The following is a 7,053-nucleotide window of genomic DNA, read 5'->3' as shown; positions in this document are numbered from 1 at the left end:
GGCAGGCAGGCAGGCAGGCAGGCAGGCAGACAGAGACACACACAGAAAAAGAGAAACAGACAGAAACAGAGAGAGACAGAGACACAGAGAGAGAGAGCGAGCCAGCCAACCAGCCAGCCTATGGATATGATTACATCTAGCCTTAGAATGCTTCTTCCCCTGTTTCTTCTATCACATCGTGTCTTGACCACCATTTTTAAGCTCCTGGGACAGGAATGATTCCTTCCCTTCTGGTGACCTTACCCATCTTTCTCAGTGCTCATCATGTAACAAACATGTGTCACTTCTTACTAAGCCCGTCCTCTAAGTCAAGTAATAAATTCACTTCTCTGTCACTGGGCTAATCATTGCTCTTGTCCCAGCTGGAGCATACAATTGGGGCTGAAGGGATGGGCTCAGTTCCTACCTCATGAAAAAAAAGTCTAAAGGGTGAGAATTTCTGTTTTGCACAGAGGGATTGAGAATATTTTTAAATAGGTACAAAAAAATGGATACTTTCAAACCTTCCTTTAAATTTTAAGTGAAATCAGAAAGCATGGTCTGTATTTTAACATGTAGCTAGAATTCTGTCTTCCTCTTGAAGACAATTATTTTCCCAAGAAATTGTAAGATTCATTTTAACCATCCCCAGGTCTGTTACTGGGAAACACTGAGAAAGTTCAGAATGGAAAACTCGAGTGGTTAAATATCTATTGATGGAAGCTAGAATGTATATTTCCTTGGGGTATAAACATTAGTCTTAGAATAAATCCTTATTGGAAATTATTGCTTTTTGGTATTGTTCTGTTTGCTGGAATGAACTTAAGTTTTCTTTTTTAAAGTCTGTGGGGGTATTTTAGGGATGTATTTGATGGTATAGTTCCTCTTTATACAAGTAGAATAAAATAGATTTTAAGCCAGATGTGGTGACATATGACTGTCATCCTGCCACTTGGGAGCTGGAAGCAGGAGGATAATGAGCTTGAGTCCTGCTTCAACTACAGAGTGAGTCAGAGGTTAGTCTGGGATTCATGAGAACTTACCTCAAAACTGAACTAATCTAAGATTTCAAAGTCACTTGTAAAGTCTAGTATGGAGTCCTGTCCATTATAGCATAGGGACATATCCTGTTTTCTATTTGATTCTCAAATGTTCTATGATAAAAGCAGGCTTTCCAGAGGGGCTGCTAATCTCTATCCATGTGATTCTAACTCCAGACACATGATGGTGCCCACTAGGGATACTTCCAACGGGGCAACTGCACAGTATTTACATCTGCGTTCCAGAACATTCTTTTTCCTCAAAAAGCATGTGACCATGTTTATTCCCACTGGTAATTCACCAGTTCAGGGTCCTCCCATGAAGGCAAACAGGATTTCCTGGGTGGTTGCTGCTCTGGATGGGTGGAGGAGACAATAATCCTATATCATCTCCTTTGTTATTTGCATGGCCCTCAGCCCACCTCCCTGTGCCTTTCAGACATAACAGCCGAATGAGTGGGTACCTGAAAAGCAACAACAGCTCTGCCTGGCTATCAGGCTGGTTAGAGGCAAGGCAGTTCTGCTGAGCTTTCCACAAAACCGAACCAAAAGCGTAAAGCCCTAGGAGTAAGGGAGCTTATGACTTAGCAAGATTCAGCCTATAGGATTCATGCAGCTGCTAACATAGCACTAGCCTCTGAGGTCCTCTTCTTCCACCCACTTGTCATGTTCTTGAACACCTAAAGGAGCTTCAGAGTCACCCTTAGATATGCATCACCCTTCCCTAGATGGTGGAGAGGACCAGGGATTAATAGTTCTCCCTCTTCTTCCTCCTCCTCCTCCTCCTACTCCTCCTCCTCCTCTTCCTCCTCTCTTTCCTCCTCCTCCTCCTCTTCCTTCTCCTCCTCTTCCTCCTCTTGTTCCTCCTCCTCTTCTTTTTCCTCTTCTTCCTCCTCCTCTTCCTCTTTTCTCTCCCTTTTCAAGTGGTCTTGTCATAAGCCCAGGCTGGCCTGGAGTTTACTGTGTGACTTGGGCTAGCCTCTAATTCATGACCCTCTTACCTCTACCTCAGCCCCCTAAATGTTAGGATTACCATCATGTATCACTATGCCTGGCTGGAACATGTTTCTTTTTGAAAACAGTCAATTCTCTGATGAAGCCCCAGAGCTAGCATTGCATTATGAGATCCAGGGGCTTGCCCTTGATGACACCCATGCTCGCTTTACCCTGACTGACAGCATCTGGGGCCTGACATGTCTGCGGGAAGCAAACTATAGTCTTCATGAGTTAAGCTTGAATACCTCGACTAATGTTGGACTAATGTCGGACTAACCGGGACTTACATTGATGCTGATGTTCAGGGGGCTGGTGAGTTAACATTCCAAACCAAAGAATTAAACAGAGAAAGTGACCCTGGAGAAGAGAGATTAACAGACTAGGTTCTTGCTTGTTTTGACTTTTACATCAGTCGTCTGTTGTTCCTCCTAATGGCCAGTGAATGGGCACACTCTTGCTACATTTGCTGAGCCTCTTGTGTCTTGAAGGTTTGTTTTTATTTGCTTAAATGTGAGTATGCCATGTCCATGCCGTACCCTTGGAGGCCAGAAGTGGGCATCAGGTCCTGTAGGGCTAGAGTTATAGTGGCTGTGAACTGTCCTCATGTGAATGCTGGGAAGGCAACTCAGGTCCCCTGGGAGAACAACGGTGCTAACTGCTGAGACTTCTATCCAGTCTGTTGTTTACACAATTTACCTCAAAAGAGCTAACACCGGCTTGGCCCCTCCTTTCAGTGGTGGGAGGTGAAAGAGCAGATGAAATAGCAACAGTATCAACAGCACTTGCCAGTTGTTCTTGCCTGGTGGTTTAAAGGGCAATATGCATGCTTCCATTTTACAGGTGGCAAAAGTGAGGCACAAAGAGTTGCAATCTCATAGTAATACCTGAGCTAAGATTAAAAAAGACATTTTGCTGACTTCAAAGTCCATTTTCTTTGAATCACACACTGCTTCAATTTGAGTGGAAGAAGATAAGAAAAACAACCACTTCACAAAGCAATAGAAAAATATACTATTGTTAAATGTAGCCTTGTAATAAACTTGAAGTTTTAGCTAGTCTCTTTTTTTAAAATATCAAGTTAAAAAACAAAACTATTAATAGTAAAAATGTGACAACCTTGAAAACTTCCCTGAAGTCTATCAGCATCATCATAGTCTTAGAAATCCAAGCTCAGGACAAGGGCTTTGGGCTGCCAGCCTTGCTGACATTACACATGTCTGTTTCTTGATTTTTCTGATTTTCCTGCAGATTTGCCATTCACTGGGTGCCTGTTTCTCCACGCTGTGTGAGATGCCCAAGCAATGGACAACAAGATGAGCAAAGCTTCTTAAGAAAAGAAGCAAAGCCCTGTCTCCATGATATTTCCCTCTGCTGCTGGAAGCAAGTGGTCAGTTTCTATCTTACTATCAGACAGTTCTGCCAGAAATAAAAAAGTAAGGAAGGAGAGTGAAGGAGTAATAAGTTAATGGTACTACTACTACCTCTACTACTACTACTATTACTACTGCTAATAATAATAATAATAATAAACTGTTAATAATAATAATAATAATAATAATAATAATAATAATAATAAATAAAGAGACTCTGGCCAGCTCAAGCATGAGTCTGGAAGGCTTTGTCCTTCTCCCCCCACCCCCTGCTTTGCTAAAAAAAAATTGTCAGATGACATTCCTAAAGCTAGCCCCCAGGGTCTAGTCCCTTACTTGGCTACTACCTCCCGAGTCTGACTACCAAGGTCCAGCTATCAAAGTACTTAAATCCAGCAATCAAAAGCCCATTTTGACTCACTTCAACAACTTGCCCAATTAAAATAACACGGCATTTCCCCTTTTACCTTTATAAACTGATTAAATGTGAGTATGGCATGTCCATGCTGTACCCTTGGAGGCCAGAAGTGGGCATCAGGTCCTGTAGGCTAGAGTTATAAGTGGTTGTGAACTACCCCCTCTGTCTCCTCTCTATCCAGAGGCATACCTTTGTCCTCTAGAACAAATATCCCTGCCCTCTTCCCCGGTTCCCTTCTTCCCTGTTCTCTGCTCTTGTATTTGTTTCTTATTCCCTATAGGATGGCTAGAAAAGACCCTTTTAAAGTTCCACATGTTGAGCAGACACTTAAATTGGATGAGAGAGGTAGAAGGCAGCCATCCATCCAGAGAACACCTCTCTGGGAAGGGAAAATGAAAGTGGAATCCCTGAGTGAGTTGCAGCCCTCTTGGCTCACTAAAGGAACATAAGATGACTCCTGCTTGGGCCAAGCTTTCCTTCATGGATCGTGGGACAATATCAAGGCTACGGAAACCCTGGCAAGTAAGGCAACTCACCCAGCAGCTCAGCTACCAGCACGATACCATCTTGTTCCCCTGGGGGCAGATGGGAAGTCTGGAGTCAGAAACGTCAAACTCTTGGCCTGGAGATGAGTCAGGGATTAAGAGCACACTGCTCTTCAGAGGACCTGGGTTTGGATCCCAGCACTCACAGGGCCGCTCTTAATTGTCTGTAAGGACAGGGATGATCTCTTCCAATCCCTGAAGGCCCAGTACGTACACATATGAAGTATATGTACGTAAAAAACAAAACAAAACAAAACACTACACACATAAAATAAAACAAATAAATCTAAAAAGAATTAAAACAAGAAAGAAAGCAATGCCAAATTCTGCTTTTCTATCTGCTTCTGATCCTGAAGACCTCGGAGCCTGGGAAAGTGACATTCTTTGTCTTGCTCTTGGCTGCAAGGGACTCTGGAGGGTCAGACCACAGATCCCCTCCTTCCATGTGTGTATTGTTGATGATGGACACCGTTCTCTGCCATGTGAACCAGCTGCCTCCTGACAGCTCACTTATATTTTCTTTGTCTCCATCCCCTTCACTTTTAGAGTTGTTTGTCTGGATTGTTCTGGCCCATGCTGCCCTGAGGGGACGGGTAGAACATTCCAGTGTCACTGGTGTCAGATGATACCCATCCGCTGGCCCAGGAGACACTAACTAGCCAGGATTTCCCCTCTCCTTTCTCACAAGTCTCTGCCAGCCTCGAAGCACTTATCTGAAAAAGACATTTCTGGAAAGTTGGCTACTGACTGCCACAAACAGCACCCAGCCTTTATCGCAGCTGTCTAAGCAAACAATACTGTTTCTGCTTGGCAACTGAAAGGAACTGAGGGCGCTCAGAAGCAGCACTTAACTTAATGCATGAATGGATCTCCCGCCTGCGACATGTCACCTGCCCACTCTACCCAGGACAAGGGAGCTTGCTGCACTGCAGTGCTTCTTTACTGCTAATGATTTCACTCTCCCGCCTCCTCCTCCACCTCAAAGCCATGAACCCAGAAAGACCCACTACTCCTAATTGTTCCTTGACATTTCCCAGAAGGCCCATTGGGTAGCACTGGCTGTACCATGCTGTGCTATTGCTCAGCTGAGGCCATCAAAGGGTCCCATTCTCCTTCTGGGTTTGGGAAGGATTGTTATACAAGAGAAAGCTGCCAGAACTCCAGTCTGTGGCTCACACAGCACGCGTGGGTGAAGGAGGAGGTTAACATCACAAAGGATGAACAATAGATGGTGAAGTCCAGAGAAAACCATCGGTTTGAGAAATTTGCCATAGTCCGAGTCATCAGAACTAGCCCCTGCAATGTTCTTTCCCTAGGAAGTTGGAACTGATACCCAGTCCTCCTCTTTCCTTAAAGCTACTTTAGGGTTGTGAGATGGAGTCTGGGAAGATGTCTGGGGGAATGAGTTTTCGATGACCTAAGCTTGGATTCCTAGAAACCATGTTTTAAAAAGGAAATGAAGTGAAAGACAGACAGACATAGTACCTCAAAGGCCTATAATTCTAGAGCTCCTCCCACCAGGAGATGGGAGGCAGAGACAGGAGAATCTTTCCTGTCAGCTTTCAGGCCAGCCAGCCTGTTGAACACAGCAATGCAGAATGAGAGATCCTACCTCAAACAAGAGGAGGGGGGCAGAGGACCATACCTGAGCCTGGCCTCTGGTCTCCACACATGAGTCGATATGCACACACCTGCACTCACACACCTGCTCTCTCTCTCTCTCTCTCTCTCTCTCTCTCTCTCTCTCTCTCTCTCTCTCTCTCTCTCTCTTTCTCTCTCTCTCTCTCTCTTACACACACACACACACACACACACATACACACATACACACATACACACCTGTACTCTTACACATGGATGAACTCACATACACACACACCTGTACTCATGCACACAGATGAACATACATACACACACATACCTGCCCACACATACATGGATGAACACACATGCACACACCTGCACACACACGTACACACACACACACCTGCACTCACTTACACACATGAATGAACACTCATGCACACACACATGCACATACACACCTGCACTCATACACACATACACATACCTGCACACACACACAAGAGTCATGAAATAAGACCCCATGGGCAAGAAACAGAAACATTTTGAAAACCAGTATGTGGGGACTTAAGGCCAGAATGTTGAGTGGGACACTTTCTTACTCAAGGGAGTCACAGAAATTCTGAATGACACACTTTGTAGATCTATAAACTAGAGGAAAGGTATTTCTCTACAGTGTTGTGAAGCAGTCTGGATCCTCTGTGAAACCCCTTAGCCACATGTCTGGCATATCCAGTAATAATAGTGTTAAAATAGATACGTAAGGCAGGCTGGCGAGACAGCGTGGTTGGCAAAGCACTTGTGTGCCAAGCGTGAGGCTTTGAGTCCAATCCCAGAACCTGCATAACAAGCCTAGGTATGGTGAGCACTAGGCGGGTGGAGACGGGAAGATCCTTAGAGCTTACTGACTAACCAGCCTAGCTGACTTGGTAAAGTCCAGGCCAGGGAGAGGTTCCATGTCAAGAAAAATGGTAGAAAGTGTCTGAGGAATAACACCAAGGTTATTCTCTGGCCTCCATGTGTACATGTGCACAACCACCCATGAATACAACACACATACACACTCATACACACACTCACATCCACACACACACACACACTCACATCCACACTCACACACA

The 7,053-nt window shown here is 44.7% G+C and overlaps 1 protein-coding gene across 4 annotated transcripts in view; it reads right to left on the bottom strand.

Moving 5' to 3' along the window:
- The window catches only part of Adgrf5 (adhesion G protein-coupled receptor F5), a 100,447-nt gene that overhangs the window by 40,318 nt on the left and 53,076 nt on the right, over positions 1 to 7,053 (bottom strand). The window lies entirely within an intron of this gene.

This window comes from Mastomys coucha, unplaced genomic scaffold, assembly GCF_008632895.1.
Source record: "Mastomys coucha isolate ucsf_1 unplaced genomic scaffold, UCSF_Mcou_1 pScaffold3, whole genome shotgun sequence".
NCBI lineage: Eukaryota > Metazoa > Chordata > Mammalia > Rodentia > Muridae > Mastomys > Mastomys coucha.
The sequence above is the reverse complement of the archived record's forward strand: the minus strand, read 5'-3'. Positions and strand labels throughout refer to the sequence as shown.